Source organism: Schistocerca serialis, unplaced genomic scaffold (genome assembly GCF_023864345.2).
Source record: "Schistocerca serialis cubense isolate TAMUIC-IGC-003099 unplaced genomic scaffold, iqSchSeri2.2 HiC_scaffold_1426, whole genome shotgun sequence".
NCBI classification, from domain to species: Eukaryota; Metazoa; Arthropoda; class Insecta; order Orthoptera; family Acrididae; genus Schistocerca; species Schistocerca serialis.
In genome coordinates, this window is record NW_026047654.1 from 1 (window position 1) to 26,689 (window position 26,689).

Here is a 26,689-nt window from a genome sequence, read left to right on the forward strand (position 1 = left end):
CGCTCACGCTAGTGACAGCCTTATTTAGAGCTTGACGTCGCGCCCAAGCGAGTGAGCACATTTCGCCTACGGCTTAGGCCGCCCACCTAGTGTGGCTGCTCGGTGTCTGCAGGCAGCGAGGGGCTGCAAGCTTCCCGTATTCGCGCCTATGTCACCTCTTGCTTGCTTGTCAGAGACAGAGTATCGCAAAACATACAACTCACTCCATGAATTGATTGCTACGGCATCTGTCATCAGCAGTCACAACTAGCAACACCAGTAGCAGCCGACTGCACGTAAAGAATTGGAATGTGCAGTGGGATTTTTGTGAATTCGGCGCAAGGCTGATCTTTCCGACATACGTTTGAGAATCTTATGGGAACACGTGTACTGTTTCTAAATTAAGTGTAGTGGTGGGAGGAGGGTACTTCCTGCGCATTACAGCACGCTTGCCAATTGTGGCTGCTAATCGTTCGCTCGTATCTGCCTTGACACATTTTCTGGCTGTGAATTATTCCACTTGCATGGCAGTGTGCGCATGTTGGTGTGTTAAAAATTCTGGAGGCGCTGGGTATCGATCCCAGTACCTCTCGCATGCTAAGCGAGCGCTCTACCATCTGAGCTACGCCCCCTGCTGACGAACTGCGCTACATACAGCCATATCAATTGCACAGACCCTTGCACTCCAATTATTCCGCAGACAAACACTACTCTCAATGTGTCTGTGAGGGTGTCTTTCAGGTTTCCTGGATTCTGTATCGAATCGTAGTCGGCCAAAATCAAAGTGGCACGCACGACGTCGAAAATAGCGTTCGGCCAACGCTCTGAGGTAGACGAAAGTGTTGTTCACTCTCTAGACTTCACTGAGGTTAGGCCGTTTTACCTAAGGCAGATTTGCACTCGATGACACCTCGACAACAGCCGGTCCTCACATTTACGTCTTGCTCTCCTTACGTCAGTATACGAGTCTGTGACGCTGGCTTTGCAACATCTTGCGTGCCTTTAGGCTCGCCGCGACCAACACTTGCCACGAACTGACCACAAAACATGGAGGCGCCGGGGCTTGAACCCGGGACCTTTCACATGCAAAGCGAACGCTCTACCAACTGAGCTACGCCCCCAAGCACAACCAAACTGCGCTGTTCTCCATTCTTTACTACTCTTATGTGCACGGACACGATGGTTGGTTGGTTTGCAGGGCTGAAGGGAACAGAGTACAAAGGCGCGGACGCGTTCATATACACAAGAGTTCCAAGTAGTTTCGATGCTCTGGTATTACGACTGCAAATTCCGTCCGTTTTTAACGTCTTCAATTGAAGGGGCAGTCACAAGTTGCTCTGTTTTCACTCCATGTCGACAATCACACAGCACCTGAGGTAACAAGCACATCTGAAGCCCCATTGTGCACTCGACTGTTCATGCCAACTCACTGCCTCGCACTTTACTACTGTGTACCACTCTTGTCGTCCAACTGCAAAAGACTGGGCCACAACAAGTTTCCGCGTCTCCATTGCACTGCGCAAACTACGAAACGCTCCCCAAACATGGCACTCACCCATGCAGACGACTTTTCCGACTTTACACGACGCTCACGCAACGCTCACGCTAGTGACAGCCTTATTTAGAGCTTGACGTCGCGCCCAAGCGAGTGAGCACATTTCGCCGACGGCTTAGGCCGCCCACCTAGTGTGGCTGCTCGGTGTCTGCAGGCAGCGAGGGGGCTGCAAGCTTCCCGTATTCGCGCCTATGTCACCTCTGCTTGCTTGTCAGAGACAGAGTATCGCAAAACATACAACTCACTCCATGAATTGATTGCTACGGCATCTGTCATCAGCAGTCACAACTAGCAACACCAGTAGCAGCCGACTGCACGTAAAGAATTGGAATGTGCAGTGGGATTTTTGTGAATTCGGCGCAAGGCTGATCTTTCCGACATACGTTTGAGAATCTTATGGGAACACGTGTACTGTTTCTAAATTAAGTGTAGTGGTGGGAGGAGGGTACTTCCTGCGCATTACAGCACGCTTGCCAATTGTGGCTGCTAATCGTTCGCTCGTATCTGCCTTGACACATTTTCTGGCTGTGAATTATTCCACTTGCATGGCAGTGTGCGCATGTTGGTGTGTTAAAAATTCTGGAGGCGCTGGGTATCGATCCCAGTACCTCTCGCATGCTAAGCGAGCGCTCTACCATCTGAGCTACGCCCCCTGCTGACGAACTGCGCTACATACAGCCATATCAATTGCACAGACCCTTGCACTCCAATTATTCCGCAGACAAACACTACTCTCAATGTGTCTGTGAGGGTGTCTTTCAGGTTTCCTGGATTCTGTATCGAATCGTAGTCGGCCAAAATCAAAGTGGCACGCACGACGTCGAAAATAGCGTTCGGCCAACGCTCTGAGGTAGACGAAAGTGTTGTTCACTCTCTAGACTTCACTGAGGTTAGGCCGTTTTACCTAAGGCAGATTTGCACTCGATGACACCTCGACAACAGCCGGTCCTCACATTTACGTCTTGCTCTCCTTACGTCAGTATACGAGTCTGTGACGCTGGCTTTGCAACATCTTGCGTGCCTTTAGGCTCGCCGCGACCAACACTTGCCACGAACTGACCACAAAACATGGAGGCGCCGGGGCTTGAACCCGGGACCTTTCACATGCAAAGCGAACGCTCTACCAACTGAGCTACGCCCCCAAGCACAACCAAACTGCGCTGTTCTCCATTCTTTACTACTCTTATGTGCACGGACACGATGGTTGGTTGGTTTGCAGGGCTGAAGGGAACAGAGTACAAAGGCGCGGACGCGTTCATATACACAAGAGTTCCAAGTAGTTTCGATGCTCTGGTATTACGACTGCAAATTCCGTCCGTTTTTAACGTCTTAAATTGAAGGGGCAGTCACAAGTTGCTCTGTTTTCACTCCATGTCGACAATCACACAGCACCTGAGGTAACAAGCACATCTGAAGCCCCATTGTGCACTCGACTGTTCATGCCAACTCACTGCCTCGCACTTTACTACTGTGTACCACTCTTGTCGTCCAACTGCAAAAGACTGGGCCACAACAAGTTTCCGCGTCTCCATTGCACTGCGCAAACTACGAAACGCTCCCCAAACATGGCACTCACCCATGCAGACGACTTTTCCGACTTTACACGACGCTCACGCTAGTGACAGCCTTATTTAGAGCTTGACGTCGCGCCCAAGCGAGTGAGCACATTTCGCCTACGGCTTAGGCCGCCCACCTAGTGTGGCTGCTCGGTGTCTGCAGGCAGCGAGGGGCTGCAAGCTTCGTATTCGCGCCTATGTCACCTCTGCTTGCTTGTCAGAGACAGAGTATCGCAAAACATACAACTCACTCCATGAATTGATTGCTACGGCATCTGTCATCAGCAGTCACAACTAGCAACACCAGTAGCAGCCGACTGCACGTAAAGAATTGGAATGTGCAGTGGGATTTTTGTGAATTCGGCGCAAGGCTGATCTTTCCGACATACGTTTGAGAATCTTATGGGAACACGTGTACTGTTTCTAAATTAAGTGTAGTGGTGGGAGGAGGGTACTTCCTGCGCATTACAGCACGCTTGCCAATTGTGGCTGCTAATCGTTCGCTCGTATCTGCCTTGACACATTTTCTGGCTGTGAATTATTCCACTTGCATGGCAGTGTGCGCATGTTGGTGTGTTAAAAATTCTGGAGGCGCTGGGTATCGATCCCAGTACCTCTCGCATGCTAAGCGAGCGCTCTACCATCTGAGCTACGCCCCCTGCTGACGAACTGCGCTACATACAGCCATATCAATTGCACAGACCCTTGCACTCCAATTATTCCGCAGACAAACACTACTCTCAATGTGTCTGTGAGGGTGTCTTTCAGGTTTCCTGGATTCTGTATCGAATCGTAGTCGGCCAAAATCAAAGTGGCACGCACGACGTCGAAAATAGCGTTCGGCCAACGCTCTGAGGTAGACGAAAGTGTTGTTCACTCTCTAGACTTCACTGAGGTTAGGCCGTTTTACCTAAGGCAGATTTGCACTCGATGACACCTCGACAACAGCCGGTCCTCACATTTACGTCTTGCTCTCCTTACGTCAGTATACGAGTCTGTGACGCTGGCTTTGCAACATCTTGCGTGCCTTTAGGCTCGCCGCGACCAACACTTGCCACGAACTGACCACAAAACATGGAGGCGCCGGGGCTTGAACCCGGGACCTTTCACATGCAAAGCGAACGCTCTACCAACTGAGCTACGCCCCCAAGCACAACCAAACTGCGCTGTTCTCCATTCTTTACTACTCTTATGTGCACGGACACGATGGTTGGTTGGTTTGCAGGGCTGAAGGGAACAGAGTACAAAGGCGCGGACGCGTTCATATACACAAGAGTTCCAAGTAGTTTCGATGCTCTGGTATTACGACTGCAAATTCCGTCCGTTTTTAACGTCTTAAATTGAAGGGGCAGTCACAAGTTGCTCTGTTTTCACTCCATGTCGACAATCACACAGCACCTGAGGTAACAAGCACATCTGAAGCCCCATTGTGCACTCGACTGTTCATGCCAACTCACTGCCTCGCACTTTACTACTGTGTACCACTCTTGTCGTCCAACTGCAAAAGACTGGGCCACAACAAGTTTCCGCGTCTCCATTGCACTGCGCAAACTACGAAACGCTCCCCAAACATGGCACTCACCCATGCAGACGACTTTCTTTCCGACTTTACACGACGCTCACGCAACGCTCACGCTAGTGACAGCCTTATTTAGAGCTTGACGTCGCGCCCAAGCGAGTGAGCACATTTCGCCGACGGCTTAGGCCGCCCACCTAGTGTGGCTGGTGTCTGCAGGCAGCGAGGGGCTGCAAGCTTCCCGTATTCGCGCCTATGTCACCTCTGCTTGCTTGTCAGAGACAGAGTATCGCAAAACATACAACTCACTCCATGAATTGATTGCTACGGCATCTGTCATCAGCAGTCACAACTAGCAACACCAGAGTAGCAGCCGACTGCACGTAAAGAATTGGAATGTGCAGTGGGATTTTTGTGAATTCGGCGCAAGGCTGATCTTTCCGACATACGTTTGAGAATCTTATGGGAACACGTGTACTGTTTCCTAAATTAAGTGTAAGTGGTGGGAGGAGGGTACTTCCTGCGCATTACAGCACGCTTGCCAATTGTGGCTGCTAATCGTTCGCTCGTATCTGCCTTGACACATTTTCTGGCTGTGAATTATTCCACTTGCATGGCAGTGTGCGCATGTTGGTGTGTTAAAAATTCTGGAGGCGCTGGGTATCGATCCCAGTACCTCTCGCATGCTAAGCGAGCGCTCTACCATCTGAGCTACGCCCCCTGCTGACGAACTGCGCTACATACAGCCATATCAATTGCACAGACCCTTGCACTCCAATTATTCCGCAGACAAACACTACTCTCAATGTGTCTGTGAGGGTGTCTTTCAGGTTTCCTGGATTCTGTATCGAATCGTAGTCGGCCAAAATCAAAGTGGCACGCACGACGTCGAAAATAGCGTTCGGCCAACGCTCTGAGGTAGACGAAAGTGTTGTTCACTCTCTAGACTTCACTGAGGTTAGGCCGTTTTACCTAAGGCAGATTTGCACTCGATGACACCTCGACAACAGCCGGTCCTCACATTTACGTCTTGCTCTCCTTACGTCAGTATACGAGTCTGTGACGCTGGCTTTGCAACATCTTGCGTGCCTTTAGGCTCGCCGCGACCAACACTTGCCACGAACTGACCACAAAACATGGAGGCGCCGGGGCTTGAACCCGGGACCTTTCACATGCAAAGCGAACGCTCTACCAACTGAGCTACGCCCCCAAGCACAACCAAACTGCGCTGTTCTCCATTCTTTACTACTCTTATGTGCACGGACACGATGGTTGGTTGGTTTGCAGGGCTGAAGGGAACAGAGTACAAAGGCGCGGACGCGTTCATATACACAAGAGTTCCAAGTAGTTTCGATGCTCTGGTATTACGACTGCAAATTCCGTCCGTTTTTAACGTCTTAAATTGAAGGGGCAGTCACAAGTTGCTCTGTTTTCACTCCATGTCGACAATCACACAGCACCTGAGGTAACAAGCACATCTGAAGCCCCATTGTGCACTCGACTGTTCATGCCAACTCACTGCCTCGCACTTTACTACTGTGTACCACTCTTGTCGTCCAACTGCAAAAGACTGGGCCACAACAAGTTTCCGCGTCTCCATTGCACTGCGCAAACTACGAAACGCTCCCCAAACATGGCACTCACCCATGCAGACGACTTTTCCGACTTTACACGACGCTCACGCAACGCTCACGCTAGTGACAGCCTTATTTAGAGCTTGACGTCGCGCCCAAGCGAGTGAGCACATTTCGCCGACGGCTTAGGCCGCCCACCTAGTGTGGCTGCTCGGTGTCTGCAGGCAGCGAGGGGCTGCAAGCTTCCCGTATTCGCGCCTATGTCACCTCTGCTTGCTTGTCAGAGACAGAGTATCGCAAAACATACAACTCACTCCATGAATTGATTGCTACGGCATCTGTCATCAGCAGTCACAACTAGCAACACCAGTAGCAGCCGACTGCACGTAAAGAATTGGAATGTGCAGTGGGATTTTTGTGAATTCGGCGCAAGGCTGATCTTTCCGACATACGTTTGAGAATCTTATGGGAACACGTGTACTGTTTCTAAATTAAGTGTAGTGGTGGGAGGAGGGTACTTCCTGCGCATTACAGCACGCTTGCCAATTGTGGCTGCTAATCGTTCGCTCGTATCTGCCTTGACACATTTTCTGGCTGTGAATTATTCCACTTGCATGGCAGTGTGCGCATGTTGGTGTGTTAAAAATTCTGGAGGCGCTGGGTATCGATCCCAGTACCTCTCGCATGCTAAGCGAGCGCTCTACCATCTGAGCTACGCCCCCTGCTGACGAACTGCGCTACATACAGCCATATCAATTGCACAGACCCTTGCACTCCAATTATTCCGCAGACAAACACTACTCTCAATGTGTCTGTGAGGGTGTCTTTCAGGTTTCCTGGATTCTGTATCGAATCGTAGTCGGCCAAAATCAAAGTGGCACGCACGACGTCGAAAATAGCGTTCGGCCAACGCTCTGAGGTAGACGAAAGTGTTGTTCACTCTCTAGACTTCACTGAGGTTAGGCCGTTTTACCTAAGGCAGATTTGCACTCGATGACACCTCGACAACAGCCGGTCCTCACATTTACGTCTTGCTCTCCTTACGTCAGTATACGAGTCTGTGACGCTGGCTTTGCAACATCTTGCGTGCCTTTAGGCTCGCCGCGACCAACACTTGCCACGAACTGACCACAAAACATGGAGGCGCCGGGGCTTGAACCCGGGACCTTTCACATGCAAAGCGAACGCTCTACCAACTGAGCTACGCCCCCAAGCACAACCAAACTGCGCTGTTCTCCATTCTTTACTACTCTTATGTGCACGGACACGATGGTTGGTTGGTTTGCAGGGCTGAAGGGAACAGAGTACAAAGGCGCGGACGCGTTCATATACACAAGAGTTCCAAGTAGTTTCGATGCTCTGGTATTACGACTGCAAATTCCGTCCGTTTTTAACGTCTTAAATTGAAGGGGCAGTCACAAGTTGCTCTGTTTTCACTCCATGTCGACAATCACACAGCACCTGAGGTAACAAGCACATCTGAAGCCCCATTGTGCACTCGACTGTTCATGCCAACTCACTGCCTCGCACTTTACTACTGTGTACCACTCTTGTCGTCCAACTGCAAAAGACTGGGCCACAACAAGTTTCCGCGTCTCCATTGCACTGCGCAAACTACGAAACGCTCCCCAAACATGGCACTCACCCATGCAGACGACTTTTCCGACTTTACACGACGCTCACGCAACGCTCACGCTAGTGACAGCCTTATTTAGAGCTTGACGTCGCGCCCAAGCGAGTGAGCACATTTCGCCGACGGCTTAGGCCGCCCACCTAGTGTGGCTGCTCGGTGTCTGCAGGCAGCGAGGGGCTGCAAGCTTCCCGTATTCGCGCCTATGTCACCTCTGCTTGCTTGTCAGAGACAGAGTATCGCAAAACATACAACTCACTCCATGAATTGATTGCTACGGCATCTGTCATCAGCAGTCACAACTAGCAACACCAGTAGCAGCCGACTGCACGTAAAGAATTGGAATGTGCAGTGGGATTTTTGTGAATTCGGCGCAAGGCTGATCTTTCCGACATACGTTTGAGAATCTTATGGGAACACGTGTACTGTTTCTAAATTAAGTGTAGTGGTGGGAGGAGGGTACTTCCTGCGCATTACAGCACGCTTGCCAATTGTGGCTGCTAATCGTTCGCTCGTATCTGCCTTGACACATTTTCTGGCTGTGAATTATTCCACTTGCATGGCAGTGTGCGCATGTTGGTGTGTTAAAAATTCTGGAGGCGCTGGGTATCGATCCCAGTACCTCTCGCATGCTAAGCGAGCGCTCTACCATCTGAGCTACGCCCCCTGCTGACGAACTGCGCTACATACAGCCATATCAATTGCACAGACCCTTGCACTCCAATTATTCCGCAGACAAACACTACTCTCAATGTGTCTGTGAGGGTGTCTTTCAGGTTTCCTGGATTCTGTATCGAATCGTAGTCGGCCAAAATCAAAGTGGCACGCACGACGTCGAAAATAGCGTTCGGCCAACGCTCTGAGGTAGACGAAAGTGTTGTTCACTCTCTAGACTTCACTGAGGTTAGGCCGTTTTACCTAAGGCAGATTTGCACTCGATGACACCTCGACAACAGCCGGTCCTCACATTTACGTCTTGCTCTCCTTACGTCAGTATACGAGTCTGTGACGCTGGCTTTGCAACATCTTGCGTGCCTTTAGGCTCGCCGCGACCAACACTTGCCACGAACTGACCACAAAACATGGAGGCGCCGGGGCTTGAACCCGGGACCTTTCACATGCAAAGCGAACGCTCTACCAACTGAGCTACGCCCCCAAGCACAACCAAACTGCGCTGTTCTCCATTCTTTACTACTCTTATGTGCACGGACACGATGGTTGGTTGGTTTGCAGGGCTGAAGGGAACAGAGTACAAAGGCGCGGACGCGTTCATATACACAAGAGTTCCAAGTAGTTTCGATGCTCTGGTATTACGACTGCAAATTCCGTCCGTTTTTAACGTCTTAAATTGAAGGGGCAGTCACAAGTTGCTCTGTTTTCACTCCATGTCGACAATCACACAGCACCTGAGGTAACAAGCACATCTGAAGCCCCATTGTGCACTCGACTGTTCATGCCAACTCACTGCCTCGCACTTTACTACTGTGTACCACTCTTGTCGTCCAACTGCAAAAGACTGGGCCACAACAAGTTTCCGCGTCTCCATTGCACTGCGCAAACTACGAAACGCTCCCCAAACATGGCACTCACCCATGCAGACGACTTTTCCGACTTTACACGACGCTCACGCAACGCTCACGCTAGTGACAGCCTTATTTAGAGCTTGACGTCGCGCCCAAGCGAGTGAGCACATTTCGCCGACGGCTTAGGCCGCCCACCTAGTGTGGCTGCTCGGTGTCTGCAGGCAGCGAGGGGCTGCAAGCTTCCCGTATTCGCGCCTATGTCACCTCTGCTTGCTTGTCAGAGACAGAGTATCGCAAAACATACAACTCACTCCATGAATTGATTGCTACGGCATCTGTCATCAGCAGTCACAACTAGCAACACCAGTAGCAGCCGACTGCACGTAAAGAATTGGAATGTGCAGTGGGATTTTTGTGAATTCGGCGCAAGGCTGATCTTTCCGACATACGTTTGAGAATCTTATGGGAACACGTGTACTGTTTCTAAATTAAGTGTAGTGGTGGGAGGAGGGTACTTCCTGCGCATTACAGCACGCTTGCCAATTGTGGCTGCTAATCGTTCGCTCGTATCTGCCTTGACACATTTTCTGGCTGTGAATTATTCCACTTGCATGGCAGTGTGCGCATGTTGGTGTGTTAAAAATTCTGGAGGCGCTGGGTATCGATCCCAGTACCTCTCGCATGCTAAGCGAGCGCTCTACCATCTGAGCTACGCCCCCTGCTGACGAACTGCGCTACATACAGCCATATCAATTGCACAGACCCTTGCACTCCAATTATTCCGCAGACAAACACTACTCTCAATGTGTCTGTGAGGGTGTCTTTCAGGTTTCCTGGATTCTGTATCGAATCGTAGTCGGCCAAAATCAAAGTGGCACGCACGACGTCGAAAATAGCGTTCGGCCAACGCTCTGAGGTAGACGAAAGTGTTGTTCACTCTCTAGACTTCACTGAGGTTAGGCCGTTTTACCTAAGGCAGATTTGCACTCGATGACACCTCGACAACAGCCGGTCCTCACATTTACGTCTTGCTCTCCTTACGTCAGTATACGAGTCTGTGACGCTGGCTTTGCAACATCTTGCGTGCCTTTAGGCTCGCCGCGACCAACACTTGCCACGAACTGACCACAAAACATGGAGGCGCCGGGGCTTGAACCCGGGACCTTTCACATGCAAAGCGAACGCTCTACCAACTGAGCTACGCCCCCAAGCACAACCAAACTGCGCTGTTCTCCATTCTTTACTACTCTTATGTGCACGGACACGATGGTTGGTTGGTTTGCAGGGCTGAAGGGAACAGAGTACAAAGGCGCGGACGCGTTCATATACACAAGAGTTCCAAGTAGTTTCGATGCTCTGGTATTACGACTGCAAATTCCGTCCGTTTTTAACGTCTTAAATTGAAGGGGCAGTCACAAGTTGCTCTGTTTTCACTCCATGTCGACAATCACACAGCACCTGAGGTAACAAGCACATCTGAAGCCCCATTGTGCACTCGACTGTTCATGCCAACTCACTGCCTCGCACTTTACTACTGTGTACCACTCTTGTCGTCCAACTGCAAAAGACTGGGCCACAACAAGTTTCCGCGTCTCCATTGCACTGCGCAAACTACGAAACGCTCCCCAAACATGGCACTCACCCATGCAGACGACTTTTCCGACTTTACACGACGCTCACGCAACGCTCACGCTAGTGACAGCCTTATTTAGAGCTTGACGTCGCGCCCAAGCGAGTGAGCACATTTCGCCGACGGCTTAGGCCGCCCACCTAGTGTGGCTGCTCGGTGTCTGCAGGCAGCGAGGGGCTGCAAGCTTCCCGTATTCGCGCCTATGTCACCTCTGCTTGCTTGTCAGAGACAGAGTATCGCAAAACATACAACTCACTCCATGAATTGATTGCTACGGCATCTGTCATCAGCAGTCACAACTAGCAACACCAGTAGCAGCCGACTGCACGTAAAGAATTGGAATGTGCAGTGGGATTTTTGTGAATTCGGCGCAAGGCTGATCTTTCCGACATACGTTTGAGAATCTTATGGGAACACGTGTACTGTTTCTAAATTAAGTGTAGTGGTGGGAGGAGGGTACTTCCTGCGCATTACAGCACGCTTGCCAATTGTGGCTGCTAATCGTTCGCTCGTATCTGCCTTGACACATTTTCTGGCTGTGAATTATTCCACTTGCATGGCAGTGTGCGCATGTTGGTGTGTTAAAAATTCTGGAGGCGCTGGGTATCGATCCCAGTACCTCTCGCATGCTAAGCGAGCGCTCTACCATCTGAGCTACGCCCCCTGCTGACGAACTGCGCTACATACAGCCATATCAATTGCACAGACCCTTGCACTCCAATTATTCCGCAGACAAACACTACTCTCAATGTGTCTGTGAGGGTGTCTTTCAGGTTTCCTGGATTCTGTATCGAATCGTAGTCGGCCAAAATCAAAGTGGCACGCACGACGTCGAAAATAGCGTTCGGCCAACGCTCTGAGGTAGACGAAAGTGTTGTTCACTCTCTAGACTTCACTGAGGTTAGGCCGTTTTACCTAAGGCAGATTTGCACTCGATGACACCTCGACAACAGCCGGTCCTCACATTTACGTCTTGCTCTCCTTACGTCAGTATACGAGTCTGTGACGCTGGCTTTGCAACATCTTGCGTGCCTTTAGGCTCGCCGCGACCAACACTTGCCACGAACTGACCACAAAACATGGAGGCGCCGGGGCTTGAACCCGGGACCTTTCACATGCAAAGCGAACGCTCTACCAACTGAGCTACGCCCCCAAGCACAACCAAACTGCGCTGTTCTCCATTCTTTACTACTCTTATGTGCACGGACACGATGGTTGGTTGGTTTGCAGGGCTGAAGGGAACAGAGTACAAAGGCGCGGACGCGTTCATATACACAAGAGTTCCAAGTAGTTTCGATGCTCTGGTATTACGACTGCAAATTCCGTCCGTTTTTAACGTCTTAAATTGAAGGGGCAGTCACAAGTTGCTCTGTTTTCACTCCATGTCGACAATCACACAGCACCTGAGGTAACAAGCACATCTGAAGCCCCATTGTGCACTCGACTGTTCATGCCAACTCACTGCCTCGCACTTTACTACTGTGTACCACTCTTGTCGTCCAACTGCAAAAGACTGGGCCACAACAAGTTTCCGCGTCTCCATTGCACTGCGCAAACTACGAAACGCTCCCCAAACATGGCACTCACCCATGCAGACGACTTTTCCGACTTTACACGACGCTCACGCAACGCTCACGCTAGTGACAGCCTTATTTAGAGCTTGACGTCGCGCCCAAGCGAGTGAGCACATTTCGCCGACGGCTTAGGCCGCCCACCTAGTGTGGCTGCTCGGTGTCTGCAGGCAGCGAGGGGCTGCAAGCTTCCCGTATTCGCGCCTATGTCACCTCTGCTTGCTTGTCAGAGACAGAGTATCGCAAAACATACAACTCACTCCATGAATTGATTGCTACGGCATCTGTCATCAGCAGTCACAACTAGCAACACCAGTAGCAGCCGACTGCACGTAAAGAATTGGAATGTGCAGTGGGATTTTTGTGAATTCGGCGCAAGGCTGATCTTTCCGACATACGTTTGAGAATCTTATGGGAACACGTGTACTGTTTCTAAATTAAGTGTAGTGGTGGGAGGAGGGTACTTCCTGCGCATTACAGCACGCTTGCCAATTGTGGCTGCTAATCGTTCGCTCGTATCTGCCTTGACACATTTTCTGGCTGTGAATTATTCCACTTGCATGGCAGTGTGCGCATGTTGGTGTGTTAAAAATTCTGGAGGCGCTGGGTATCGATCCCAGTACCTCTCGCATGCTAAGCGAGCGCTCTACCATCTGAGCTACGCCCCCTGCTGACGAACTGCGCTACATACAGCCATATCAATTGCACAGACCCTTGCACTCCAATTATTCCGCAGACAAACACTACTCTCAATGTGTCTGTGAGGGTGTCTTTCAGGTTTCCTGGATTCTGTATCGAATCGTAGTCGGCCAAAATCAAAGTGGCACGCACGACGTCGAAAATAGCGTTCGGCCAACGCTCTGAGGTAGACGAAAGTGTTGTTCACTCTCTAGACTTCACTGAGGTTAGGCCGTTTTACCTAAGGCAGATTTGCACTCGATGACACCTCGACAACAGCCGGTCCTCACATTTACGTCTTGCTCTCCTTACGTCAGTATACGAGTCTGTGACGCTGGCTTTGCAACATCTTGCGTGCCTTTAGGCTCGCCGCGACCAACACTTGCCACGAACTGACCACAAAACATGGAGGCGCCGGGGCTTGAACCCGGGACCTTTCACATGCAAAGCGAACGCTCTACCAACTGAGCTACGCCCCCAAGCACAACCAAACTGCGCTGTTCTCCATTCTTTACTACTCTTATGTGCACGGACACGATGGTTGGTTGGTTTGCAGGGCTGAAGGGAACAGAGTACAAAGGCGCGGACGCGTTCATATACACAAGAGTTCCAAGTAGTTTCGATGCTCTGGTATTACGACTGCAAATTCCGTCCGTTTTTAACGTCTTAAATTGAAGGGGCAGTCACAAGTTGCTCTGTTTTCACTCCATGTCGACAATCACACAGCACCTGAGGTAACAAGCACATCTGAAGCCCCATTGTGCACTCGACTGTTCATGCCAACTCACTGCCTCGCACTTTACTACTGTGTACCACTCTTGTCGTCCAACTGCAAAAGACTGGGCCACAACAAGTTTCCGCGTCTCCATTGCACTGCGCAAACTACGAAACGCTCCCCAAACATGGCACTCACCCATGCAGACGACTTTTCCGACTTTACACGACGCTCACGCAACGCTCACGCTAGTGACAGCCTTATTTAGAGCTTGACGTCGCGCCCAAGCGAGTGAGCACATTTCGCCGACGGCTTAGGCCGCCCACCTAGTGTGGCTGCTCGGTGTCTGCAGGCAGCGAGGGGCTGCAAGCTTCCCGTATTCGCGCCTATGTCACCTCTGCTTGCTTGTCAGAGACAGAGTATCGCAAAACATACAACTCACTCCATGAATTGATTGCTACGGCATCTGTCATCAGCAGTCACAACTAGCAACACCAGTAGCAGCCGACTGCACGTAAAGAATTGGAATGTGCAGTGGGATTTTTGTGAATTCGGCGCAAGGCTGATCTTTCCGACATACGTTTGAGAATCTTATGGGAACACGTGTACTGTTTCTAAATTAAGTGTAGTGGTGGGAGGAGGGTACTTCCTGCGCATTACAGCACGCTTGCCAATTGTGGCTGCTAATCGTTCGCTCGTATCTGCCTTGACACATTTTCTGGCTGTGAATTATTCCACTTGCATGGCAGTGTGCGCATGTTGGTGTGTTAAAAATTCTGGAGGCGCTGGGTATCGATCCCAGTACCTCTCGCATGCTAAGCGAGCGCTCTACCATCTGAGCTACGCCCCCTGCTGACGAACTGCGCTACATACAGCCATATCAATTGCACAGACCCTTGCACTCCAATTATTCCGCAGACAAACACTACTCTCAATGTGTCTGTGAGGGTGTCTTTCAGGTTTCCTGGATTCTGTATCGAATCGTAGTCGGCCAAAATCAAAGTGGCACGCACGACGTCGAAAATAGCGTTCGGCCAACGCTCTGAGGTAGACGAAAGTGTTGTTCACTCTCTAGACTTCACTGAGGTTAGGCCGTTTTACCTAAGGCAGATTTGCACTCGATGACACCTCGACAACAGCCGGTCCTCACATTTACGTCTTGCTCTCCTTACGTCAGTATACGAGTCTGTGACGCTGGCTTTGCAACATCTTGCGTGCCTTTAGGCTCGCCGCGACCAACACTTGCCACGAACTGACCACAAAACATGGAGGCGCCGGGGCTTGAACCCGGGACCTTTCACATGCAAAGCGAACGCTCTACCAACTGAGCTACGCCCCCAAGCACAACCAAACTGCGCTGTTCTCCATTCTTTACTACTCTTATGTGCACGGACACGATGGTTGGTTGGTTTGCAGGGCTGAAGGGAACAGAGTACAAAGGCGCGGACGCGTTCATATACACAAGAGTTCCAAGTAGTTTCGATGCTCTGGTATTACGACTGCAAATTCCGTCCGTTTTTAACGTCTTAAATTGAAGGGGCAGTCACAAGTTGCTCTGTTTTCACTCCATGTCGACAATCACACAGCACCTGAGGTAACAAGCACATCTGAAGCCCCATTGTGCACTCGACTGTTCATGCCAACTCACTGCCTCGCACTTTACTACTGTGTACCACTCTTGTCGTCCAACTGCAAAAGACTGGGCCACAACAAGTTTCCGCGTCTCCATTGCACTGCGCAAACTACGAAACGCTCCCCAAACATGGCACTCACCCATGCAGACGACTTTTCCGACTTTACACGACGCTCACGCAACGCTCACGCTAGTGACAGCCTTATTTAGAGCTTGACGTCGCGCCCAAGCGAGTGAGCACATTTCGCCGACGGCTTAGGCCGCCCACCTAGTGTGGCTGCTCGGTGTCTGCAGGCAGCGAGGGGCTGCAAGCTTCCCGTATTCGCGCCTATGTCACCTCTGCTTGCTTGTCAGAGACAGAGTATCGCAAAACATACAACTCACTCCATGAATTGATTGCTACGGCATCTGTCATCAGCAGTCACAACTAGCAACACCAGTAGCAGCCGACTGCACGTAAAGAATTGGAATGTGCAGTGGGATTTTTGTGAATTCGGCGCAAGGCTGATCTTTCCGACATACGTTTGAGAATCTTATGGGAACACGTGTACTGTTTCTAAATTAAGTGTAGTGGTGGGAGGAGGGTACTTCCTGCGCATTACAGCACGCTTGCCAATTGTGGCTGCTAATCGTTCGCTCGTATCTGCCTTGACACATTTTCTGGCTGTGAATTATTCCACTTGCATGGCAGTGTGCGCATGTTGGTGTGTTAAAAATTCTGGAGGCGCTGGGTATCGATCCCAGTACCTCTCGCATGCTAAGCGAGCGCTCTACCATCTGAGCTACGCCCCCTGCTGACGAACTGCGCTACATACAGCCATATCAATTGCACAGACCCTTGCACTCCAATTATTCCGCAGACAAACACTACTCTCAATGTGTCTGTGAGGGTGTCTTTCAGGTTTCCTGGATTCTGTATCGAATCGTAGTCGGCCAAAATCAAAGTGGCACGCACGACGTCGAAAATAGCGTTCGGCCAACGCTCTGAGGTAGACGAAAGTGTTGTTCACTCTCTAGACTTCACTGAGGTTAGGCCGTTTTACCTAAGGCAGATTTGCACTCGATGACACCTCGACAACAGCCGGTCCTCACATTTACGTCTTGCTCTCCTTACGTCAGTATACGAGTCTGTGACGCTGGCTTTGCAACATCTTGCGTGCCTTTAGGCTCGCCGCGACCAACACTTGCCACGAACTGACCACAAAACATGGAGGCGCCGGGGCTTGAACCTGGGACCTTTCACATGCAAAGCGAACGCTCTACCAACTTTTTTTTTTTTTTTTTTTTTTTTTTTTTTTTTTTTTTTTTTTTTTTTGTGACAGGATTCGAACCTGCAATCTTCGTATCCGAAGTCCGACGCCTTATCCATTTTTTTTTTTTTTTTTTTTTTTTTAGGGCCTCCCATCTCCCCTTCTAGCCCTTCCATTCGCTCTCCTTCATGCGCCTTCTTCGGCGAGCTTCTTTGCTAAAATCAAATTAAATGCTCCTGCTCACGTAAGGGAATCCATGCCAAACGTGGTGAGAAAAGTAAATTTCTGCATCCAAGTGAACTTATTCTGTGATGTTGGATGGTTTTTCATAACGAGGGAACTTGATATGTTGAAAAACGGGGATAAAGAAAGAAAAATTAAGTGGAAAACTGAAAAACGTAGACTTCTTAAGGACACACACAATACATGACACTGATCTCAGATTATAATCACAGTATATCATTCAACACATCATCCAATACCTTCCTTTTGAAAGAGTATGTGTAGCATATTTCCAAAATGCTTGGTGTGGTTCCGTTGGGCGCGTAGCTTATAATATTCCTCCGTGATGTAGCAGTTGTAGTCCTCAATGGTGTCCGTGGTCGTTTTGTGGATGACAAAGTGAACAAAATTGCCGTATAGCCACAGTATGGTATTATTTTTCTGACGCGGAAAATACATCACGTCCGGGGCCGAGAGTTCGGTGGTGGTGATGAATCTACCATCATTGCGCCTGAGGAATGCGACCTGCTGCTTAATGTGGTTCCATATGGTATTGTATCCTTGACAAGTAAACCTGTGAACTGTCGTATCCACATATCCACAACGGCGACACATGGGAGTATCATGAAGTCCTATAGCATGGAGCCTCTCATTGTTGGCGATGATATCGTTAACCACTTGATACCATGTCGACCGTACTGACATGCTTAAGACTTTATTATGAATATTCTTCCAAACAGTATTCCAATCTTTGGATGGATATTTTTTCTCGATTCGATTCCTGACTGAACAGCGCCATGGAATAGAAGTAGCAGATGACGTGGCGCTACGGCTGGGTGTCAGATGTATACTCTCTTTGTAACTGATCTCGGTGAAGTAAAGTCTGACATGGTGCAGCTTAAAATGGATCGGAGCCACATTGACAGGAGCATCTAAACTCTGAGGTTCAGTCAGATGAAACAGTTGCGTCGTAATACTGTCGGGGTACTTACGGAGATGTTCTCGAGTACGCTTGATAAATAAAGTCACTGTCTTTTGACGAATATCTGTGAGTCCGAGGCCACCGGCGACCGGAGGTAAGGTCACTGTACGAGCTGCCACTTTAAATATACAGCCTCTCCATAACAGCTGACAAACTGCCCTCGTAATATTTTTGGCGATGCCCAAGGGAATAGGTAGACATTGCCCCAGGTAAATCGCTTTTGACAGGATCACACAGTTAATCAGTTGTACCCTTTGCATTAAATTGAGGTCCCTATTTCGATGCTCTATTAATGAGCCTCTGATGTTGGTAAGCATGTTCTTCCAGTTAACGGAAGCCATCTTGAGCGGGCAGCTAGAAAATGTGACACCGAGAGACTTATGTTGGTTCGTGGAAGTGATCCAATCTAAGTCTGCGTTCGCATAACCATTGAGGCTGAGCATAGAGCTTTTCGTGTTATTCACAGCAGCACCAGTAGCACCACAATAAACGTGTAAGGCGGTCTTAAGAGTTTGAACATCGTCGTCACTCCGAACTATGACCCCTAAATCATCTGCATACACATTGGTTACTTTCTTTACCGACATAATCGTGATCCCTTCCAAGAGAACGTTTAAATGTCGGACAAGAGGTTCCAGAGATATGACATAGAGCAGCATGGAGAGTGGGCTTCCTTGCGGGAATCCACGACAAATATTTATGGCTCTCGTGCATTGACCGTTGACAAGTACTTTTGCCGTCATCCCAGTAATCATACTTTGCAAAGACTTCAAGCACCGTCCCCCAAAACCCAGGGCCGACATTGTTTTAAAAAGATAACGATGATCAATCCGGTCAAAAGCATTTGCAAAATCAATAAAGCATAGAGCACCTTGAAGTTGAGCTGCCGAAAAAATGGAAATCACATCACGATATTCACTGACCGTTTTGATGATACTTCTATGCGGAAGGGCCGTTTGGTCCTGCGCAATGACACGTTGTAGGACTGGAGTCAGTCGCAATTTCAGTGCACGGGCAACAATTTTATAGTCTCCATTTAATAAACATATAGGTCGCAGACGACGGACATCCTTCATTCCTCGCCCCTTGGGTACCATCACAAACACACCCTCTTTAAACTCCGAGGGTATGGAGATACCGTTGATGACTTCATTGATGATGGCGGTGAGCACATCGCCTAGAACATTCCAAAACCTGTAGTAAAATTCGACAGGTAAACCATCCGGCCCAGGCGTCTTGTTTACCGGAGAAGTTTTGACGATATCCAAAACATCATCACTAGTAAATATGTCCAATAGCGCCCTATTCTCGTCCTCAGTAACTATCGAGTCTGTGCCGTGAAGTAACGTCGCCACAGACTGTTCATTGACATCAGGGGCAGTATATAAACACGTAAAAAAGCGATGGATTTCGTTAAGGATGTCACGTTGTTCATGGAGCACATCGTTATTCACATCGCGCAGGGTGTTGATAAAATTGTTCCTTCTATTCTTTGCATGCCGGAGGAGATGATACAAAGAGGCAGTTTCATCTTCGACAGTGGAATGTGATCTTGACTTTACCTTCAAACCATCAAGTTGTCGTCGTTTCAGTTGGGTTAAAATCGCCTTAATTTTCTTTATTTGCATGAAATGGTCAGCAGACAAAACGGGACGATCATACAGTTCTCGCAAACAGGTATAATAAAATTCAATAGTGTCTTTCCGAAGTTGAGCCCTTGCCTTGCCATAGTCGATCAAAGTCATCCTCAGCTTCCTTTTAGCGTAGTTGGTCCACCACTCAATGGTGGAAACGTATCTGGGGCGCGCTCTGAGGCACATATTCCAGGTCACGTGGATGGATTCATTTAAGTCTGGTTCGTGAAGAAGACTGACATTCAATTTCCAAAGACCGCGTCCCCAATAGGTCGTTTGCCGGGCAAGATGTATGCTACAACGAACTCCACAGTGATCAGAAAAACTGGTGGGAATCGTGTCTATTGAAGATGCACACTGCATTAAACTATCGGATATATAAATTCTGTCAATTCTACTGGCCGCCAAGTTCGTCATATACGTAAACTTAACAGCTATGGGGTGAAATAATTCCCATGCGTCTGTAAGACGTAAGGCTGTGACACAATCTTTCAGTGCTTGAGAGAAGTTAAAGTTCGGTTTTTGATCTTTTGACTTCAGTACACAGTTCCAGTCGCCAGCTATAATGATATTTTCTGAATTGTCGTTTAATAAGTGAACCATTTCACCGGTGAAAAAAGTTGTCCTGGCCGCTCGGGAGCTGCTACCAGAGGGGGCATAGACATTAACAACCGTCGTATTAAAGATTTTACAAGAGATTCCGCGACCGGATTCGAGAAGACACAAAGGCTCCGCCGGTATACCATGTTTCACCAAAATAGCCGTTCCACATTCATTTTCGAAAGCAACATTTAAAATTTCAGTAAACCCCGGGAAATTAAATTCACTGACCATTACCTCCTGCAAGAGAGCAATATCGGTATCCGAATTATACAAGAAATCTTTCAAAGCCGCCAATTTTGGTGGACTCCTAATCCTGTTAATATTCAAAGTCATTATATTGTAAGTCTGTGACATTCTCTGCAAACGTCGTTCCATTTAGGAAGAGAAAACAAATGGACACACCAACATAAAAACCAGTGTAACGTTCAACAAAATCGTCCTGTTATTATCTGTGGACAAATGAGGCATTTCAGTTTAGCGCAGCGATCCAGGGTGCCCTGCAAGGAGACTTTCGTCAACTGGTATGCTATCAATGATCATCGGCAGCGTGTCAACTGCCGTCGTTGCTCGTGGTGCACAGTCATCTTCCTTGTCCGTCGCCCAGTCCAACCTAGGGGAAGACCGATCCGTGCTACATTCACGAGATGGCCGTCTGGGTGGACCATCATTGGGAGCCGCCAAGCCGTCTTTACACTCTATCCCTCCTCTAGACCTGTGTGTTACAGGGTTTCTACCATCTTCCCTATCTGGACTATACGTTGAACTATCTGAAATATCCTTATTTTCCTCTGGTCCTTCATTGCTTTGGTCATCGTCCATCTTCGTAATCTGACGCAACTTTTCCCTGGTTTTTGGGACCTCGTGCGCCGCCGCCGGATGGGCAATCCGCCGCTTCTTGTTTTTTCGCGATCTAGGCGGGGAAGAGACAATATCTTGCCCGTCATCCGGTGGGGAATGAGGCAGAGTAACTCCGACAGTGGCTGAGTATTCCAACTCCTGGAGCACCGTCGCATCAGTTCGACGCTGGGGAGTATCAGTCGAAACCTCTGGGTTAACTGGCACTTCGTTATGTAGCCGGGGTAAGGCAGGTTCGCCCTGGTCAGAGACCGTGGAATCGTGAAGGGGAACTGCTTGAGAGACATGGTCGGTACCCGTCGCTTGGATGACACTTGTCGCAACGGGAGGGGACGGTGGAGCGATGACAGCCGCAGCCGCATACGAGAGCGGTATATTTACAACGCCAGGTGAGCGCGTGACGCTATCTCCGGGTGGTAACTGCGCGATCCGACGTCGCGAACACTCGGCGCGAATGTGCTCCGTCGAGTTACATATAGAACAAGTTCGCGGCTGTCCATCATAAATAACTAAAGCACGATACCCGGATACACTGATGAAGGACGGGATGTGCTTCAGCAAATCAATTCGAACCTGCCTCACGCCGTTCAGTACAGGCAACGGATAATCATTTCCCCACTTTTCTTCGTGAATAGAAAGGACACGTCCATAAGCACGTAAAACCTCGCTCACATGATCACAAGGGATTTCGAAAGGAAGTTCAAATATCCGCACCGTACGCAAACCAAGTCCACCAAAAGAGACGTGAACTTCGGTAACACTCCCATCAGAACGTGTAAATCTCATAACACCACCACTTTCTTCAACGATACGACTACAGAGATCAGAATCCTTCAATTTAACAAATCCGACTGTTGCAAGGTGCGACAAATGTATTCCAGTAATAGCATCGGAAGGAATCTTGACTTGTTCAATCACAAAATATTGAAATTCCAGGGCAGACGGTTTAACACATCCACGTTCAAAAGTAAACTTAAGAGTATCTCTTCTAGAAATCAAAGCCATCTTCAAACTGGCACCATTACACAAACATCAACAGGAGCACCCAGACAGCACAAACGAATGTATTGATAACGGAACGAAAAATCAACTAATAACAAGATAATCAACACAATATGGCGTCACAAGCAGCAGCAAACTTGCCTTGCCCTGAGCAGCGACGGAGCACAGCGTAAACACGTCCGCTCTCCACGACGGCTCAAGCCGGAATGCGAACCAACTGAGCTACGCCCCCAAGCACAACCAAGCTGCGCTGTTCTCCATTCTTTACTACTCTTATGTGCACGGACACGATGGTTGGTTGGTTTGCAGGGCTGAAGGGAACAGAGTACAAAGGCGCGGACGCGTTCATATACACAAGAGTTCCAAGTAGTTTCGATGCTCTGGTATTACGACTGCAAATTCCGTCCGTTTTTAACGTCTTAAATTGAAGGGGCAGTCACAAGTTGCTCTGTTTTCACCCCATGTCGACAATCACACAGCACCTGAGGTAACAAGCACATCTGAAGCCCCATTGTGCACTCGACTGTTCATGCCAACTCACTGCCTCGCACTTTACTACTGTGTACCACTCTTGTCGTCCAACTGCAAAAGACTGGGCCACAACAAGTTTCCGCGTCTCCATTGCACTGCGCAAACTACGAAACGCTCCCCAAACATGGCACTCACCCATGCAGACGACTTTTCCGACTTTACACGACGCTCACGCTAGTGACAGCCTTATTTAGAGCTTGACGTCGCGCCCAAGCGAGTGAGCACATTTCGCCTACGGCTTAGGCCGCCCACCTAGTGTGGCTGCTCGGTGTCTGCAGGCAGCGAGGGGCTGCAAGCTTCCCGTATTCGCGCCTATGTCACCTCTGCTTGCTTGTCAGAGACAGAGTATCGCAAAACATACAACTCACTCCATGAATTGATTGCTACGGCATCTGTCATCAGCAGTCACAACTAGCAACACCAGTAGCAGCCGACTGCACGTAAAGAATTGGAATGTGCAGTGGGATTTTTGTGAATTCGGCGCAAGGCTGATCTTTCCGACATAGGTTTGAGAATCTTATGGGAACACGTGTACTGTTTCTAAATTAAGTGTAGTGGTGGGAGGAGGGTACTTCCTGCGCATTACAGCACGCTTGCCAATTGTGGCTGCTAATCGTTCGCTCGTATCTGCCTTGACACATTTTCTGGCTGTGAATTGTTCCACTTGCATGGCAGTGTGCGCATGTTGGTGTGTTAAAAATTCTGGAGGCGCTGGGTATCGATCCCAGTACCTCTCGCATGCTAAGCGAGCGCTCTACCATCTGAGCTACGCCCCCTGCTGACGAACTGCGCTACATACAGCCATATCAATTGCACAGACCCTTGCACTCCAATTATTCCGCAGACAAACACTACTCTCAATGTGTCTGTGAGGGTGTCTTTCAGGTTTCCTGCATTCTGTATCGAATCGTAGTTGGCCAAAATCAAAGTGGCACGCACGACGTCGAAAATAGCGTTCGGCCAACGCACTGAGGTAGACGAAAGTGTTGTTCACTCTCTAGACTTCACTGAGGTTAGGCCGTTTTACCTAAGGCAGATTTGCACTCGATGACACCTCGACAACAGCCGGTCCTCACATTTACGTCTTGCTCTCCTTACGTCAGTATACGAGTCTGTGACGCTGGCTTTGCAACATCTTGCGTGCCTTTAGGCTCGCCGCGACCAACACTTACCACGCACTGACCACAAAACATGGAGGCGCCGGGGCTTGAACCCGGGACCTTTCACATGCAAAGCGAACGCTCTACCAACTGAGGTACGCCCCCAAGCACAACCAAGCTGCGCTGTTCTCCATTCTTTACTACTCTTATGTGCACGGACACGATGGTTGGTTGGTTTGCAGGGCTGAAGGGAACAGAGTACAAAGGCGCGGACGCGTTCATATACACAAGAGTTCCAAGTAGTTTCGATGCTCTGGTATTACGACTGCAAATTCCGTCCGTTTTTAACGTCTTAAATTGAAGGGGCAGTCACAAGTTGCTCTGTTTTCACTCCATGTCGACAATCACACAGCACCTGAGGTAACAAGCACATCTGAAGCCCCATTGTGCACTCGACTGTTCATGCCAACTCACTGCCTCGCACTTAACTACTGTGTACCACTCTTGTCGTCCAACTGCAAAAGACTGGGCCACAACAAGTTTCCGCGTCTCCATTGCACTGCGCAAACTACGAAACGCTCCCCAAACATGGCACTCACCCATGCAGACGACTTTTCCGACTTTACACGACGCTCACGCTAGTGACAGCCTTATTTAGAGCTTGACGTCGCGCCCAAGCGAGTGAGCACATTTCGCCTACGGCTTAGGCCGCCCACCTAGTGTGGCTGCTCGGTGTCTGCAGGCAGCGAGGGGCTGCAAGCTTCCCGTATTCGCGCCTATGTCACCTCTGCTTGCTTGTCAGAGACAGAGTATCGCAAAACATACAACTCACTCCATGAATTGATTGCTACGGCATCTGTCATCAGCAGTCACAACTAGCAACACCAGTAGCAGCCGACTGCACGTAAAGAATTGGAATGTGCAGTGGGATTTTTGTGAATTCGGCGCAAGGCTCATCTTTCCGACATAGGTTTGAGAATCTTATGGGAACACGTGTACTGTTTCTAAATTAAGTGTAGTGGTGGGAGGAGGGTACTTCCTGCGCATTACAGCACGCTTGCCAATTGTGGCTGCTAATCGTTCGCTCGTATCTGCCTTGACACATTTTCTGGCTGTGAATTATTCCACTTGCATGGCAGTGTGCGCATGTTGGTGTGTTAAAAATTCTGGAGGCGCTGGGTATCGATCCCAGTACCTCTCGCATGCTAAGCGAGCGCTCTACCATCTGAGCTACGCCCCCTGCTGACGAACTGCGCTACATACAGCCATATCAATTGCACAGACCCTTGCACTCCAATTATTCCGCAGACAAACACTACCCTCAATGTGTCTGTGAGGGTGTCTTTCAGGTTTCCTGCATTCTGTATCGAATCGTAGTTGGCCAAAATCAAAGTGGCACGCGTTCGGCCAACGCTCTGAGGTAGACGAAAGTGTTGTTCACTCTCTAGACTTCACTGAGGTTAGGCCGTTTTACCCAAGGCAGATTTGCACTCGATGACACCTCGACAACAGCCGGTCCTCACATTTACGTCTTGCTCTCCTTACGTCAGTATACGAGTCTGTGACGCTGGCTTTGCAACATCTTGCGTGCCTTTAGGCTCGCCGCGACCAACACTTACCACGCACTGACCACAAAACATGAAGGCGCCGGGGCTTGAACCCGGGACCTTTCACATGCAAAGCGAACGCTCTACCAACTGAGCTACGCCCCCAAGCACAACCAAGCTGCGCTGTTCTCCATTCTTTACTACTCTTATGTGCACGGACACGATGGTTGGTTGGTTTGCAGGGCTGAAGGGAACAGAGTACAAAGGCGCGGACGCGTTCATATACACAAGAGTTCCAAGTAGTTTCGATGCTCTGGTATTACGACTGCAAATTCCGTCCGTTTTTAACGTCTTAAATTGAAGGGGCAGTCACAAGTTGCTCTGTTTTCACTCCATGTCGACAATCACACAGCACCTGAGGTAACAAGCACATCTGAAGCCCCATTGTGCACTCGACTGTTCATGCCAACTCACTGCCTCGCACTTAACTACTGTGTACCACTCTTGTCGTCCAACTGCAAAAGACTGGGCCACAACAAGTTTCCGCGTCTCCATTGCACTGCGCAAACTACGAAACGCTCCCCAAACATGGCACTCACCCATGCAGACGACTTTTCAGACTTTACACGACGCTCACGCTAGTGACAGCCTTATTTAGAGCTTGACGTGGCGCCCAAGCGAGTGAGCACATTTCGCCTACGGCTTAGGCCGCCCACCTAGTGTGGCTGCTCGGTGTCTGCAGGCAGCGAGGGGCTGCAAGCTTCCCGTATTCGCGCCTATGTCACCTCTGCTTGCTTGTCAGAGACAGAGTATCGCAAAACATACAACTCACTCCATGAATTGATTGCTACGGCATCTGTCATCAGCAGTCACAACTAGCAACACCAGTAGCAGCCGACTGCACGTAAAGAATTGGAATGTGCAGTGGGATTTTTGTGAATTCGGCGCAAGGCTCATCTTTCCGACATAGGTTTGAGAATCTTATGGGAACACGTGTACTGTTTCTAAATTAAGTGTAGTGGTGGGAGGAGGGTACTTCCTGCGCATTACAGCAAGCTTGCCAATTGTGGCTGCTAATCGTTCGCTCGTATCTGCCTTGACACATTTTCTGGCTGTGAATTATTCCACTTGCATGGCAGTGTGCGCATGTAGGTGTGTTAAAAATTCTGGAGGCGCTGGGTATCGATCCCAGTACCTCTCGCATGCTAAGCGAGCGCTCTACCATCTGAGCTACGCCCCCTGCTGACGAACTGCGCTACATACAGCCATATCAATTGCACAGACCCTTGCACTCCAATTATTCCGCAAACAAACACTACTCTCAATGTGTCTGTGAGGGTGTCTTTCAGGTTTCCTGCATTCTGTATCGAATCGTAGTTGGCCAAAATCAAAGTGGCACGCGT

General features: G+C 49.5%; 26 non-coding genes across 26 annotated transcripts; all 26 read right to left on the minus strand.

Moving 5' to 3' along the window:
- Positions 1–538: 538 nt before the first annotated feature.
- On the minus strand, positions 539–611 carry Trnaa-agc (transfer RNA alanine (anticodon AGC)). The gene has a single exon. It is a non-coding gene; the product is annotated as a tRNA-Ala (tRNA).
- Positions 612–1,027: 416 nt separating this feature from the next.
- On the minus strand, positions 1,028–1,100 carry Trnaa-ugc (transfer RNA alanine (anticodon UGC)). Its single transcript has one exon. It is a non-coding gene; the product is annotated as a tRNA-Ala (tRNA).
- Positions 1,101–2,114: 1,014 nt separating this feature from the next.
- On the minus strand, positions 2,115–2,187 carry Trnaa-agc (transfer RNA alanine (anticodon AGC)). The gene has a single exon. It is a non-coding gene; the product is annotated as a tRNA-Ala (tRNA).
- A 416-nt stretch (positions 2,188–2,603) lies between these two features.
- On the minus strand, positions 2,604–2,676 carry Trnaa-ugc (transfer RNA alanine (anticodon UGC)). The gene has a single exon. It is a non-coding gene; the product is annotated as a tRNA-Ala (tRNA).
- A 1,000-nt stretch (positions 2,677–3,676) lies between these two features.
- On the minus strand, positions 3,677–3,749 carry Trnaa-agc (transfer RNA alanine (anticodon AGC)). Its single transcript has one exon. It is a non-coding gene; the product is annotated as a tRNA-Ala (tRNA).
- Positions 3,750–4,165: 416 nt separating this feature from the next.
- Trnaa-ugc (transfer RNA alanine (anticodon UGC)) lies at positions 4,166–4,238 on the minus strand. Its single transcript has one exon. It is a non-coding gene; the product is annotated as a tRNA-Ala (tRNA).
- A 1,016-nt stretch (positions 4,239–5,254) lies between these two features.
- Trnaa-agc (transfer RNA alanine (anticodon AGC)) lies at positions 5,255–5,327 on the minus strand. The gene has a single exon. It is a non-coding gene; the product is annotated as a tRNA-Ala (tRNA).
- A 416-nt stretch (positions 5,328–5,743) lies between these two features.
- On the minus strand, positions 5,744–5,816 carry Trnaa-ugc (transfer RNA alanine (anticodon UGC)). The gene has a single exon. It is a non-coding gene; the product is annotated as a tRNA-Ala (tRNA).
- Positions 5,817–6,829: 1,013 nt separating this feature from the next.
- Positions 6,830–6,902, minus strand: Trnaa-agc (transfer RNA alanine (anticodon AGC)). The gene has a single exon. It is a non-coding gene; the product is annotated as a tRNA-Ala (tRNA).
- Positions 6,903–7,318: 416 nt separating this feature from the next.
- Positions 7,319–7,391, minus strand: Trnaa-ugc (transfer RNA alanine (anticodon UGC)). The gene has a single exon. It is a non-coding gene; the product is annotated as a tRNA-Ala (tRNA).
- Positions 7,392–8,404: 1,013 nt separating this feature from the next.
- Trnaa-agc (transfer RNA alanine (anticodon AGC)) lies at positions 8,405–8,477 on the minus strand. Its single transcript has one exon. It is a non-coding gene; the product is annotated as a tRNA-Ala (tRNA).
- Positions 8,478–8,893: 416 nt separating this feature from the next.
- Trnaa-ugc (transfer RNA alanine (anticodon UGC)) lies at positions 8,894–8,966 on the minus strand. The gene has a single exon. It is a non-coding gene; the product is annotated as a tRNA-Ala (tRNA).
- Positions 8,967–9,979: 1,013 nt separating this feature from the next.
- Positions 9,980–10,052, minus strand: Trnaa-agc (transfer RNA alanine (anticodon AGC)). Its single transcript has one exon. It is a non-coding gene; the product is annotated as a tRNA-Ala (tRNA).
- A 416-nt stretch (positions 10,053–10,468) lies between these two features.
- On the minus strand, positions 10,469–10,541 carry Trnaa-ugc (transfer RNA alanine (anticodon UGC)). Its single transcript has one exon. It is a non-coding gene; the product is annotated as a tRNA-Ala (tRNA).
- A 1,013-nt stretch (positions 10,542–11,554) lies between these two features.
- Trnaa-agc (transfer RNA alanine (anticodon AGC)) lies at positions 11,555–11,627 on the minus strand. The gene has a single exon. It is a non-coding gene; the product is annotated as a tRNA-Ala (tRNA).
- Positions 11,628–12,043: 416 nt separating this feature from the next.
- Positions 12,044–12,116, minus strand: Trnaa-ugc (transfer RNA alanine (anticodon UGC)). The gene has a single exon. It is a non-coding gene; the product is annotated as a tRNA-Ala (tRNA).
- A 1,013-nt stretch (positions 12,117–13,129) lies between these two features.
- Trnaa-agc (transfer RNA alanine (anticodon AGC)) lies at positions 13,130–13,202 on the minus strand. The gene has a single exon. It is a non-coding gene; the product is annotated as a tRNA-Ala (tRNA).
- Positions 13,203–13,618: 416 nt separating this feature from the next.
- Positions 13,619–13,691, minus strand: Trnaa-ugc (transfer RNA alanine (anticodon UGC)). Its single transcript has one exon. It is a non-coding gene; the product is annotated as a tRNA-Ala (tRNA).
- A 1,013-nt stretch (positions 13,692–14,704) lies between these two features.
- On the minus strand, positions 14,705–14,777 carry Trnaa-agc (transfer RNA alanine (anticodon AGC)). Its single transcript has one exon. It is a non-coding gene; the product is annotated as a tRNA-Ala (tRNA).
- A 416-nt stretch (positions 14,778–15,193) lies between these two features.
- Positions 15,194–15,266, minus strand: Trnaa-ugc (transfer RNA alanine (anticodon UGC)). The gene has a single exon. It is a non-coding gene; the product is annotated as a tRNA-Ala (tRNA).
- A 1,013-nt stretch (positions 15,267–16,279) lies between these two features.
- Trnaa-agc (transfer RNA alanine (anticodon AGC)) lies at positions 16,280–16,352 on the minus strand. Its single transcript has one exon. It is a non-coding gene; the product is annotated as a tRNA-Ala (tRNA).
- Positions 16,353–23,342: 6,990 nt separating this feature from the next.
- Positions 23,343–23,415, minus strand: Trnaa-agc (transfer RNA alanine (anticodon AGC)). Its single transcript has one exon. It is a non-coding gene; the product is annotated as a tRNA-Ala (tRNA).
- A 416-nt stretch (positions 23,416–23,831) lies between these two features.
- Trnaa-ugc (transfer RNA alanine (anticodon UGC)) lies at positions 23,832–23,904 on the minus strand. Its single transcript has one exon. It is a non-coding gene; the product is annotated as a tRNA-Ala (tRNA).
- A 1,002-nt stretch (positions 23,905–24,906) lies between these two features.
- Positions 24,907–24,979, minus strand: Trnaa-agc (transfer RNA alanine (anticodon AGC)). The gene has a single exon. It is a non-coding gene; the product is annotated as a tRNA-Ala (tRNA).
- A 399-nt stretch (positions 24,980–25,378) lies between these two features.
- Trnaa-ugc (transfer RNA alanine (anticodon UGC)) lies at positions 25,379–25,451 on the minus strand. The gene has a single exon. It is a non-coding gene; the product is annotated as a tRNA-Ala (tRNA).
- A 1,002-nt stretch (positions 25,452–26,453) lies between these two features.
- Trnaa-agc (transfer RNA alanine (anticodon AGC)) lies at positions 26,454–26,526 on the minus strand. Its single transcript has one exon. It is a non-coding gene; the product is annotated as a tRNA-Ala (tRNA).
- Positions 26,527–26,689: the final 163 nt, after the last annotated feature.